Consider the following 12167-nt stretch of genomic DNA (forward strand, 5'->3'; position numbering starts at 1 on the left):
CAGGGCTCGGAGCGCTGCTGCCTGCGCTGCCCCGAGCTCCGCTCCCTGCCCGCTTCTCTTCGCCTCTAAAAGATGAAAGAAGGAATGTCCTTTTTCGCTGCTTCTTCTCCTTCTCCAGAGCTGCTGCCGCTGCTGCTGGTTAATTGCACATTCAAGTGGAAAATTTTCGGGAGTCAGCAGAAACACTGTATCCAAAAAAGACAAAGTCGCAGTCACACCGCCACCGAGGAGATTGTCCCTGGAAAACTTCCTTTCGGTAGGAACCGTAGGGTTTTTTTTATTTATCCGTAACGCTTTAAGGAGATGTATTCCACAGATGTCCCCAGTGCTGCTGCGGAGGGCCGGTGGCAGCCTTTGTTCGCAGAAGGAGCGTTTTCAAAGGAAGTACACTTCTGAGGGGGAGGGAAAAAGTTCTACAGTACGGCTTTTGTAACCAAATTAAAACAAAGCGGCCCCCTCCAAACAGCTAAACAAAACCGACGAGGGGAAATAAAGCGAGAGGGGGGGGGGAAAAAAAAAAAGTATTTTTAACCAAGTTAAAAAACTTCGTGCTCCTACCTCAGTTGAACATAATCCTACTCGTGATTTTTCTCCTCTTGAAATCTGTTTTAAGTTGAATGGTGTTACAGTATAAAAATATTTATGAAACAATGAAATACCAGCCACCCACGTTTCTCAGGAGAGTTGTTAACTTACTAGAAACAAGTGCCTGCCTTTGATATGAAGAAATGAAAAGTGACCTCCAGAAGTGCTGGAAAGTTAGGGAGCAGCTCTGGGCTAGCTTTCGGAATGTAAATGGCTCCCAGTGATTTTTAACTGGTCGTTGCTGAACACCATCTGGGAAAGAAAGGCCAGGAAACATCAGATGGTACTGGCATTTTCTGACGTAAAATAGCATATATAAGAAATGTAAGCTGAAATGGCAGTGCCTCAGGGAGGAAAAAAAAAAAAAAAGTATCTGTAAGGCTGTATTCCTGCCTAACAGAAGCATATTTGCTTTCCTTTAGTCCTGATAAAGTTTAGAAACTCAGCATTGCCAGTTAGCGGTTTTACAGAGATATCTAACCTAGATAATGGCAAAATTCGGAGCTGTGTGGATAGAATACTGTTTTCTCAAGCTGAATGTTCAGTTATTATGCGGTGCATCTAATATGGAAATCTCTGTGGGAATGCCTCTTACAGGAAAATTCATGTAAATAACTAAGTGCTACATGCAATTGAATATGAAAACAAAAATCATTATAATGACATTAGGACTTAATTTAAAATTATGTAGGATTCTTCTTACAACCCTAGATTGGGAATGTGTGTCTGTGATGTATGATGTATTCTGTCTCTATAAATAGTTGGGGAATACCATTACAGGGATATTAGATTGTACTGATGGTAAGATGGTGCTATCAAAAATGACACAGACCTGTGTATTAAATTACTTCTGTGGTGGGAGGGAGGCTTGTGTGTTTGTTGGCCTCTGTGTGTGTGTGTGTATACACATATATATAAATATGTATGTGCATACTTTATTTGGGAATAGAAATACAGGAATTAATACAGTGAATGCTCTTAAAACACAAAATTGAGTTTATATTTGGGTCCCATTTTGAACTTGCAAGTTTTTAAAATCAACTTTTTGAAATTATTTTCAGCAAGGGTAAACTTTTTTGAGGTGCATTTATTTTTCCCCTTCATGGTAAAACGTGTCTTTTCACACTGCACTGGTTTTAAATTGGGTCAAAAGGCATTTTTCTCTACCAATAGGGATAATTCTGCATTTTGTCTGCTGCAGGTTTTTACCAGCTGAGCAAGCACCAATTTTGGATGCAAAGGATTTATTTCGATTTTTCTTCTTAGAAATACCTTTGGAAAGTACTTTATCCCTAAACACGTTAGGTGTATTTTGAGCATCAGTTTTACATACGCTGCTTTGGTGAAGTAAATATTATTAGCCTTTGCAACCAGGAGAGTGTAACAGCAGCTCTTGAGATTCAAATTACGGTTTTATATTCTGTACTGTTTCTTAGTGCTGAGTGGGATGTATGCGAGCAGTGAAGCAGAGGGAAAAATTTTGATTTGACAAGAGTCTTAGTAAAGATAGCCTCTGCTTAAAGGAGTTTTAATTAAACAGCTAAAAAAGAACAACAGAAACTTAATTACGAAGTAGACCCGCCGTGAGTTTCCAGCTGAGAAATGATGGCATATTGTGATGTGTGGAGATGTGAGCATGTGTGTAACATGTTTGGTATAATTTGTAACTAGTGTTTTTTGTTGTTGTTGCTGTTGCTGGACGGTGTAGCGGTTTTGGATATCGTTGAAGTGGTTTTTAGGCTTTGTTTGTCCATGCCTGAAAAAGTTAAGCTCGGTTAGGTCACGTGCAGGGAGAAAAAGATTTCTTCCTCCTTTCTTTTTAAGCTACCTTTGCAGATCATATTGTAAAGCAAACTTTCAAGATACAGCACAGGCAAAAGTGTAATAAAGACCTCTGGAGCTACAGAGAAATTCTGGAGTCTTTCACAAAAAAAAAAAAAAATCAACAAGTGAAAGATAAAAATATATAACTTGTGTATTATGATATAGCTGTCAGTTTTCAATCTATAAGGTAGGGTGGTACGCTGTTGGAACAATTCCACTAGAAGTAATCTGATTTTATTGGAAGGTGCCTAAGACTGTTTGAAAACACAGATTTTTTGTACAGTTCTGAATGTGTGTGCTTGGGAGAAGGTTACCTCCAAACCTTACGTTTTGAACGCACAGTTTCTGACTGTACATACACACGCGTACATCGCTTTTTTTTAATTTGATATTTCTTTGTGGCATTAATATTAATACTGTATCTTTCCAGAGATGGTTTTAAAACTGTCTTTCTGAAGTGATTCCATTTATTTAAGAAGAAAAGGTTTGCTAGATCCAGTCCCTACTCAGGTTAAGTGACTGGGATGACTCATAGGAATAAACATTTGCTGGATCAAATACGAAGATATTTACAGCATATGCTTTATGTACATGGTTAGTATGATGTTTGATGTCTAAAGGACGTGCATGCTATTCAGTATCTTTGATTTAAAAGAATATCAGACTTGCCACACATGCTTTTTCGAAATTTTGGACGAGGCTTGTGTTCTGCTTTGCTTGTAATCTTTCTAAAACTTGCAGGAAAATTTCTATTGAATGTTGGTCACTCGTTCCCTTTCTGCTCTTATTCACGACATGTGCAAATATGAGGTGAGGGCTGACTTTTTAAAAATCTGGTCTCAGTTCAGATTAATTCCATGGTCTTCATATGGCCTGTTGCTCTATTACAGTGGCTGTAATGAGGGTGCAAATTGGCCCTTTAAAAAAGGTTTTGAAATCCCCAGTTCATCAGAGGAACCTAATTCTGCATGAGAGAAATAGTGGTTACTTATTTCTGGGATTTGAGATTTAATTACTGTTCTGTCACCATGCTGCGCTTTGCCATTAGTGCTTGCCTCAGGTAGGAATGTTTTATATTCCTAAACTACAGTCATTTATTATTTAAAAAAAAAAAATTTAAGTGAGTCTCAACAAAATTTTAGAACCCAAAAGAGGTAAATCATCTCACTGAAAGAAACAGCTGTTAGAGGTTTTGTGGCAGTTTATCCAAGTACTGTATAATTTAAATTGTATCCTGTGATATATGAACGGATTAATGCCATTATTTATTGTAAAGCCAACTGACTCTAAGCCACACTGAAGACACATTTTTAGAAGAAAAATCTCTGCAATAAATTCCCATTTTATGACCATATCTTGCTCCCTGTCCTTGCACAAAACTCCTTTTGACTTTTGCAAGTGGAACAAGGATGGAATAATATTTCCTGGAATAATTTTGTGTTTGGTTTTAATGATTGCTCATTTCCAAAACATAAGAGAGTGAAAAGTTGCAGACTTAAAATCTGCTCCTCGGATTTGTCTCATAAAATTCAGCTAGAAGTTTTCTAATTTAATAGCCTGAGCCTCTCTTGTTTTTGTATGAAATCCTGATCCCACAGCAATCACTGTGAGTTTTATCTCCTTACTGGTAGAGGCAAAACTTCTCTCTGTGTTGATGCAGATTCAGCAACTTTTATACTATATCAGGTTATTAAAGTTCCCCCTGAATTCTATTTAGTTTAAAACGCAGGGATTGAAGAAGCAGAGGCAAGAGAAAGCAAGCAACGAGCCTGTGTCAAAATCTGACTCCTACCAACTAATCTGACTCCTACTAACTAACTTCCCACAGGAAGTCTCTGAATGTCTCGGGGTAACCCGTCATGTGCTACATGCCCTTATTTGTTACATGAATTTTTGTACATATGTCAAGAATGCGATGAAAATCTGCAGAGTGTGTAAAGGGTTTATAAATGCTCGCCCGGTTGTGCAGGGCTGCAGCCCCATTTCCTAGACCCTCCAGCTCGCGTCTGGGTCTGTCAGGGGCAGCCCCTTGGAGTTTGGCTCCTGTCCAGTCCGAGGTATCACCTACAACTTTTTGTTCTTTGTCTTCTAGTCATTGTTTACTGGAACAACGTGATTATTCCCTCTGCATCCTGTTGTACCTTTCCAAACGGCCGCCTTAGATTTCTAGCTCTTATTAACTCTTCACTAAGCTTTCAGACCTGAGGTAGTCTGTGTGGCAGCAGAGGGGTGTGAGCACAAACCAGGAGTTTATTTGCGAGGAGGTCAGAAGGTAGGATGTGAAATCTCAGCGTGCTGGGAGGGGGAAGGGAAGGAAAGTTTAGGATTATGTGTAAAACTATTAAAATGCTATTGACTGGGAATCTAAAACAATGACGAATGCTGTTGTTTTTACAGATACATGAACTGAAAACTGCTGCTAATGATGGGAAATGTTAATTATGTGAGAACATATTGAACTTATATTCTCTGGCATGAACTTTTTTAAATGCATCAACTGTGCTGCCTTTTATGCGCACAGCTTTCTAATTATCATAATTCAGTACAGCTCTGGCTTTTGGAAAGAGTTCAAGTGCAATCTCAACTTAACATGAAAGGAGCATTTTTTTTGGTTTTTTTTTTAAACTGAGAATGTTCAAGAACAATTTGAAAAGATAATTTAAAAATGCTACATACTTAGCTGGGTATAAGTCGGAAAATAAATATGTTCCAATAACTGCCTATCAAAGCAGAACAGATTATTAGAACAGAAAGTTATCTATTTTTTGCATGATGTCTTTCACACTCCTACAGAACACAACTAGAAGCACGTTTTTGTAACTGAATGCCATAGATTCTACTATATATTGGTTATATATACTATATATTGATTGTCAGTAGTTTTTATTTTGTCAATTTTTGAGATGATTGAGTGGATTACTGTGTTGTTGTTAAAAGATTTTTCCTCAAATAGCGTGTAAGTAACAAAGATTTCATTGTCCCAAATAACGTAAGAAGACAACGTTAATGATTTCTTGTGGTATTAACCGATTGTGTTTCTGTGACATATTAAAATCCCACTGTAAATCTTCCTTATTGGTCAGTATTCATACCTTGTCTTCGTGGAGCTTGAGGGGGTTGTAAATACCAGGTCTTTCTAAAGCTTTCAAAAATGTTTTCAGTTTGGTTTCCTTTTTTTTTTTTTTTTTTTTTAATGAGGAGAAAATAAATTTCATTTGACTTGCACTCGAATTATCCTTTCATGGATATTTTTTTTTTTTGGTATGAGATCAAATTATTAGCTGCCACACACACCCCATTTTACCCAGCTTCTAGCTGAAAAAGAATCAGAATTTTTTTCATACTGGTCTTTACTACAGTACATGCTACATTTCTAAAATGCAAAGAAAGCCCCAGTGAAACAAAATGACTTCATTTGAGCTGGCACTTAAGAGCAGAATTCACTTCCACAGTGCTGAAATAAAAGAAGCCAAGTGTTTTAAATAGCCACTCCCCTAGGCCAGAGTGTTTTTAGAAAAGCTCATTGTCTAGATTTGAGCTGTAGCAGTATGCCTGCCTCTGTTAAATCTCCTGATCCAGACAGCTCGATTTCTAAAGTTGACATCTGGTTTACTCTTTGTTCACCTGTTTAAAAAAAAAAAAATGCAAATCGGCGAGTGTGCCATTGCCCTAGAGCTCTGCAAAAAAAATAAAAATGCTGTTGACAGTTTGTCAAATAGTGCTTCCAGTCTAAGACTGCAGTAGCCTATTGTTATGCCAGCAACAGGCAACAGAAGTTGTGGCACCATATGGCTAGTATATGCTTCAGATAAGCTATCTGTTAATTTAGCTTATCAGTAGCGTTTTGATATGCTTCATGTTTGAATCACCAACCGGTATGGCCTTGGGTATTTTTGGTGCCAAATTATTCCTTAACATTATAGACATCACAGTTATTCCCTTGGTGGAATCTCACCATTCATTCACCTCATGGTGCTGTGAACAATGGTGCTTATTTTTGGAATTAGCTGGCATGTTTTTCTACATGGTTGTCTTTCTGTTGGGAGATTATAATTCAGGAATGACATTTCGGTTTTGAGGGGAGAAAATGTCAGAACAGACTTTAAAAGAAAAGGTAAATTCATAGAGGTTTAGTGGATTAAAGCCTCTGCTATATGTATCTCAATTAAAAAAATATATAGTGTTTGAAAGGGAATTTTATTAATATTTAATCTAACACCACCATGTGTACACACTTTTCATCTTAAAACTGGTTTACAGTTCAAAATAAACGGCAAAACTCTAAACAGTTTCAATTTCCACATCCCTGATTTTACCTTTATTCTTTAAAAAAGCCCCAACCTTTAAAAACAATTGCGTCCCTATATCTGCTGTCAGCTGATCTTTGAAGATATTTTTTTAATTTCTACATTTTCCATGATCAACTGAAAGCCTTGTAGAAGACTTGAGGCTTCAGTGGAAGTTCCTTCATCCTCCCCCTACCCCCGTCTTTCTTTGGCTGTCATTATTTTGTTGCAGGAAAAAGTCTCAAGCCATGAATACAGCCTTCCATTGAATGCTGCAGTGATGTCCTTAGGCTTGGATTTGGGCACACTGCTCTCTGACCTTGCGGCACATTCCTCTGTGTCTTCTGCCCTACGGGTTCCGCCGGGCTGTTCCTTGCAGGGCTCCGCATCCCTCTCTGGTTGCCTGGACCCTCCTCACTACTTGCTCTTGGGCAGTGCTTGATTAGGCTCTCCTTCCTAAGCATGGTGGCTTTTTGTCTCTCTCCTGTCGCTTTCCATCTTGCCAGGTTCTCCTTACCTCATTTCTACTGCTGCTGCTCATGGATGTGGTCTTGCTGTTTGGTCTTTTTGCCCATGCCAGTCACCGTGCTGCTTCCACTCCTTCCTTGCCAGGGCTATTGGAAAGAAAGGACTGCTTGTGCTTGTAAAATGCCTTTCGTGTCCAGGATCCTAATGACCAATAAAAGGACCAGATTATCTCTCAAGGAACAATCATCTGAATCTGTTTGCTGACACCACTTCTCTAGTAATGAAAGGAGGTCAAAGAGAAGAAAATTTTTCTTCTGTCCCTTTGGAACAAACGAGTAATATGACAGTCCAGAACAGTGGCAATTCTTTTAAGTCCACCCAGATGAACTGCATGGAAAAATGCAGGAGGTGGCAGATCACCTAGAGGCCAAGCAAGCCAGCAGTGAAGTGAGAGGTAGTGCTCCCACCTCGCCGCTGCGCCCGAGTCAACACGGACACCTGCAGAAAAGGAGAAAAGTTTCCTGCCCTTGCCTTGGCATCTGAAGCTGCTAACAGAGGCTTTCGGTTTCTCTGCAGGGACCTGAAATGCTAGCGTCTGTCCACCCAGAGCTAGTTTGGGGGTCACCTCAAATTTTAAATCTGTTTCAAATTCAGATGTAGAGTCCAGGTCCATGGTGTGACTCATGCAGTTGGATGATACTAGCATTCCTTGTCTTCTGGCTCACTGCAGATCAGACCTCTGGTCTCTCATTCTGGTGTGACTTGGGGGAAGGTAAGCAAAGAGGCTGGGAAAGGAGAGAGCGAGACTTCAGTTCTGTCAGGCATGTGTGCATCTTCCCTATAAGTAATGTCTAAGTGCTTAAATGTGAGCGGCAATTTTCAGTCCACTAATGTGTCTAGTTATCCCCCGGAATGAGTATGGTGTCTTTGGACTGATGGGTCCATTAAAACATAACAAATCTATGTTTTAGTACGTTAAGATGCATCTTTCATATGGTTGTGGGGTTTGGATTTGGGGTTTTGGGGGTTTTTTAGTTAAACTTCAGAGCCTGTGAAGTTTTGATTTGGTATCTGCTTGACTTGGCTTTACTAGTGTTTCATTAGCTCCAGTCATTGTTTTGTGATAGGAAATCCATAGCTTCAAATAATATGCATTTTGCGCTTTAAATCGACTGTCATGTATGCACAATAATTTCTTCCTCTGCTTTTGGCATATTTACTTTATACTCACTGACCAGTTGCAGATAAGCAGTTAAAGGGGCACATTTGAAAGACAATTTTTAAAATCCGCAGCTTTCTATACCAATTCACTTTAGCCTCTAGCATTAGTAATATTTTTTGTTGGTGAAACAGTGGCCCATAAATAACTTTATCTTTCAAAATCTCTAAAAACAATACAAAGAAGTCTGAAGTGTAGTAGAATTATCATAGCTCTTGGTTGCTTGAAAAAAGAACTAATATTCTGGCCTCTGAGATTTTGGAAATAAATTAAAGAATGCTTTTTTTAGGTAGCAAACTGCTTTTAATGGTTCTTCTGTATTAAGGAAAGTACAGTATTGTAGGTTATTTATTTCTGGGCATGCAGTACAGGGTGAAGAGCCTGCAATTCAGCTAGCAATGCCTCTGTGCCCTGAGGTAAACTCTATTTCACAAAGGGAATTTTGATTATGGTCTACTGCTCTGTAGCATAGTGGAGGCTTCAAGAGGCAAGTGGTAAATGCTACCAAAGAAAAGCTGGATTTGAGCCACTGACGTCATCTAAGTAAATCTGCTGTAGGACTATAGCCATAAAATGACTGCCAGCCACTGAGCGCACTTTGGCCTTTTTTTTTTTTTTTTTTTTTCTTTCCTCCAAGCAACATGCATTTTGTTTTCTTTTTTTTTTCTTGTGCTAGTTGTGCACATGGTGAAATATAGAAATGCTAACATCCCCCTCCCTCCCTGCAACTCTGTGCATAGCGTGTAAGTAGCTGCAGCTTGCAGTTCAAAAATTAGAAAGTAAACCAGTACTTTTCCATACATGAGCCTAGCAGAATTAAGCTTCCATCACAAGCTATTTTTTAGGTGCAAGAGCCTGGCAGTTCAAGTTACAGCATACTGATGAGATTTGTGTTGTGGGCAAAAAGCATTTTGATGCACTGGAGGGCATGCTTCCCTCTGGAAGAACTAAACGGGTAAAAATGGCTGGTTTAGAATTCTGAATTAGCACAGAACGCATGTGTTTGTGAGCGCTTTGGATCCAGCGTTAGTCACTGCTCTGAGATTGACCTCTGCAGCTTCAGTCACTCCTGAAACAAAACTTTCCTGTCGTTTCAGACACCCAAATGTATTGTTACCCGCCGATCTTTTGACGATGCTTTTTTATACGCAGCTAAAGAAACCAGGTGCGTTAACAATAGCAGCTGTAGGACTCGATCCATATGTAGCAGTAGATATATGTGTATCTAAGGGTATAGCCCACCTGTCCTTCACTTGCTTTTCAGCTGCATCAGGACTGCAGTGAAAGTATTTGGGTGTTTGACGGTGGATTTTGAATTCCTTGTCAACGTTCTCTCGAAATGAATTTCCAGGAAGTTTAACGTAGTATTTTTTTTAAAACAGGGTGCACTGTAAAACACATTTATAATTATTAGCCAGTGTGTCCCATAACAATGTTTGTTTACTTGATTTTTGTACTTTTTTAAAAACTTTAAAATAAAAATTAAGCATCCCTGTTTTTGAAGTTTGAGTCTTATGATCAGAAATATATTAAAGCCAGTATCTTATCCATGAATCATTAGATGAGTCAGTTCCTGAAACCACTACAAGCCTCACAGTTCTTGGCTACGACTGAAAGCAGGAAATCCAGGCTTCAATAACTTCCTTTCCCAGTACTGGCTATAGCAGCGTTAGCGGTTAGTATATGCTGCTTTTGTAAGCAATAGGAAGATGTATGTCTGAGGAACAAAGGCACTCAAGTCAATTTGCTGAAACTGTTTATAATTTGTGGTCTCGATTTGAATGTCAGGATATATTGGCATATACTACATTCTGTGCTGCAGTGCAATTTCCAGCAGTGATATTCAGAATATGAAATAGAGGGAACACATTATGGCACAAATCTTGGACAAAACCCATCTAATCAGTTTACCAGAAAATGGGAAGATATTTTAGTGATATCATCCCGCTCCCGAAGAGTAATGGGAGCAAGAACTGAACACATAGGAGTAAATTTAAAAAGTTTATTTAGCAGTTTTAGTTTAGTTTAGTACTTTGTTTTATGCTTGTGCAACAAACTATTTTTATGCTGTTTCAGTGCTCCAAAAGGGCTTGAAAAAAACCCAACCCAAACTTGGAACTTGTAAAATAAAAACACATGATTTGTTTTTCAGTCTCCTTTTTTGTAGTGAAAACTGTTTGCCGCCTCATAATCAAGGACACATTGATTGTCTCTATGTCAGTGGAGCATTGTTGGCTGCAGAATCTGTCTCTTTAAATGTGGAGTGCCTGTACACTGCAACATCTGGGCAAGAGGATGCACTATTTACCTCTTTGAGCTAACTGGGCCAGATTCAGATTTGGTGCAATGTTAATGTGTTTACACCTGGAAAGTATTCAACCCTTTGTGTTTTTCTGAAATATTATGAAAGATAGTTTGGTATCTTGTACTTATTATTTGGTTAATTTAACTCTCTAATTAATTAGCAGCACATAAAAGCCAAACCTACCTTCTTTAATTATTCTTTTTGTTCTTCCCTCCAAAAAATTGTTTATTCATAACAAACTGGGAAGAACATAAGTAGTGAGAGCAATGAATTAGTAAGACACTGCATTAAAAAGCTACTTTTGACAGCATTGGTTAAACTGTATATGCAGTATCGATTAAAACCAAGTACAGAGCTCTGCATTTGAACAGGCAGGATGGTTATTACACGTTGGGCAACAATGTCTGTTGTATTGGATAATACGTGAAATTGCTTCAATAGAGCGAGCTACAAGTTGGATTCTTTCCTAGTTGGTGCAGTTCAGTGTTGGTAAATTGACCTCAGTGTAATGGCCACTTACGGAGCTTTGGAGCCAAACGGCTGACACAGGTGATCCCATACTGGTGTCCAGTATGGTGTTTCTTGGTCTTGTGTTTGTGGGGCAGAATGGAAGAAGATTGGGCTGGGGAGAAAGGAGGGAACACAGACCACCCTGAAGGCAGCTGAGAGCTGAGATCCTTTTCATGTGGAGACCCCTATCTCTGAGAGAGACTTTTCCCACCTTGTCCCTCTGTCCTTGCAACTCTGTGCCCATGGGAAAGACCCAGAGAGGGTCAATCCCTTGCGCAGACAGTGACATTGGAGCCTTTGAGGGACTGTTTTGAGTTATGGGTGACATTGCCCTTGAGGGAGAGGAAGAGACTCTTCTCTCCTGATTGTCAGCACAGTTTTCAGGGGCGTTTTTCTGAGGGCCTGCTCTTTGTCCCCGCGGTTGGGCTGGTAGCATCCATCCGGGGGTAGGCTAGGGGATGTGTTTGTGGTAATGGAGCTGGGTGTGAGGTGGGCTGCTGAATTTGCAATTGCAATCTGCTTTGTTGATTGGAGGGGGATTGGGATTCCTCTTGGAATATTTAATGGGAGGTGCTATTGAACCATGAAGGTGCAGATAACATTTAAAAAACCTGTAAACAGTGTAACTGGTCCGTAACTGCAATTCTCATAACACCAACTCCTTTGGTACAGGGAGTTTGTAGAGATCTCAGGGTTTGATAGTGTATTTCTCCAAGTACCTGTCGCTCAGCTGCTGGAGGCAAGCCTGTGTCGGGGGGGAGCTCAGCACAGAGTCCCTGGCCCCGACAAGCAGAGATGTGTGCCATCAAGCCTGTGCAGTGCAGAGCATCATGTGAGCGGAGTGGCTTGGGCTTAGCACGGCGTAGCTGTATAAACAGACTCTTGGAGGCAAGCTGGCCTGTCTCACCCTTCCTTCTCTGTCACGTTTAAAGAAGGAGCGGCCTTTGAAAGAAGGGCTAGATGCTTACAT

The 12167-nt window shown here is 39.7% G+C and overlaps 1 protein-coding gene and 1 long non-coding RNA gene across 5 annotated transcripts in view; both read left to right on the plus strand.

Moving 5' to 3' along the window:
* LOC113481332 overlaps positions 1-12167 on the plus strand; it is a 658441-nt gene that overhangs the window by 266687 nt on the left and 379587 nt on the right. The window lies entirely within an intron of this gene.
* The window catches only part of TEAD1 (TEA domain transcription factor 1), a 157630-nt gene continuing 145613 nt past the window's right edge, over positions 151-12167 (plus strand). For all 4 annotated transcript variants that reach the window (XM_026850871.1, XM_026850868.1, XM_026850867.1 and 1 more), the window contains exon 1: positions 151-256. The gene's annotated coding sequence lies outside the window, so the exon portion shown is untranslated. The remainder of the gene's footprint in view (positions 257-12167) is intronic.

The sequence above is a fragment of the Athene cunicularia genome, assembly GCF_003259725.1.
Source record: "Athene cunicularia isolate RWA chromosome 5 unlocalized genomic scaffold, athCun1 chr5_part3, whole genome shotgun sequence".
Lineage (NCBI taxonomy): Eukaryota > Metazoa > Chordata > Aves > Strigiformes > Strigidae > Athene > Athene cunicularia.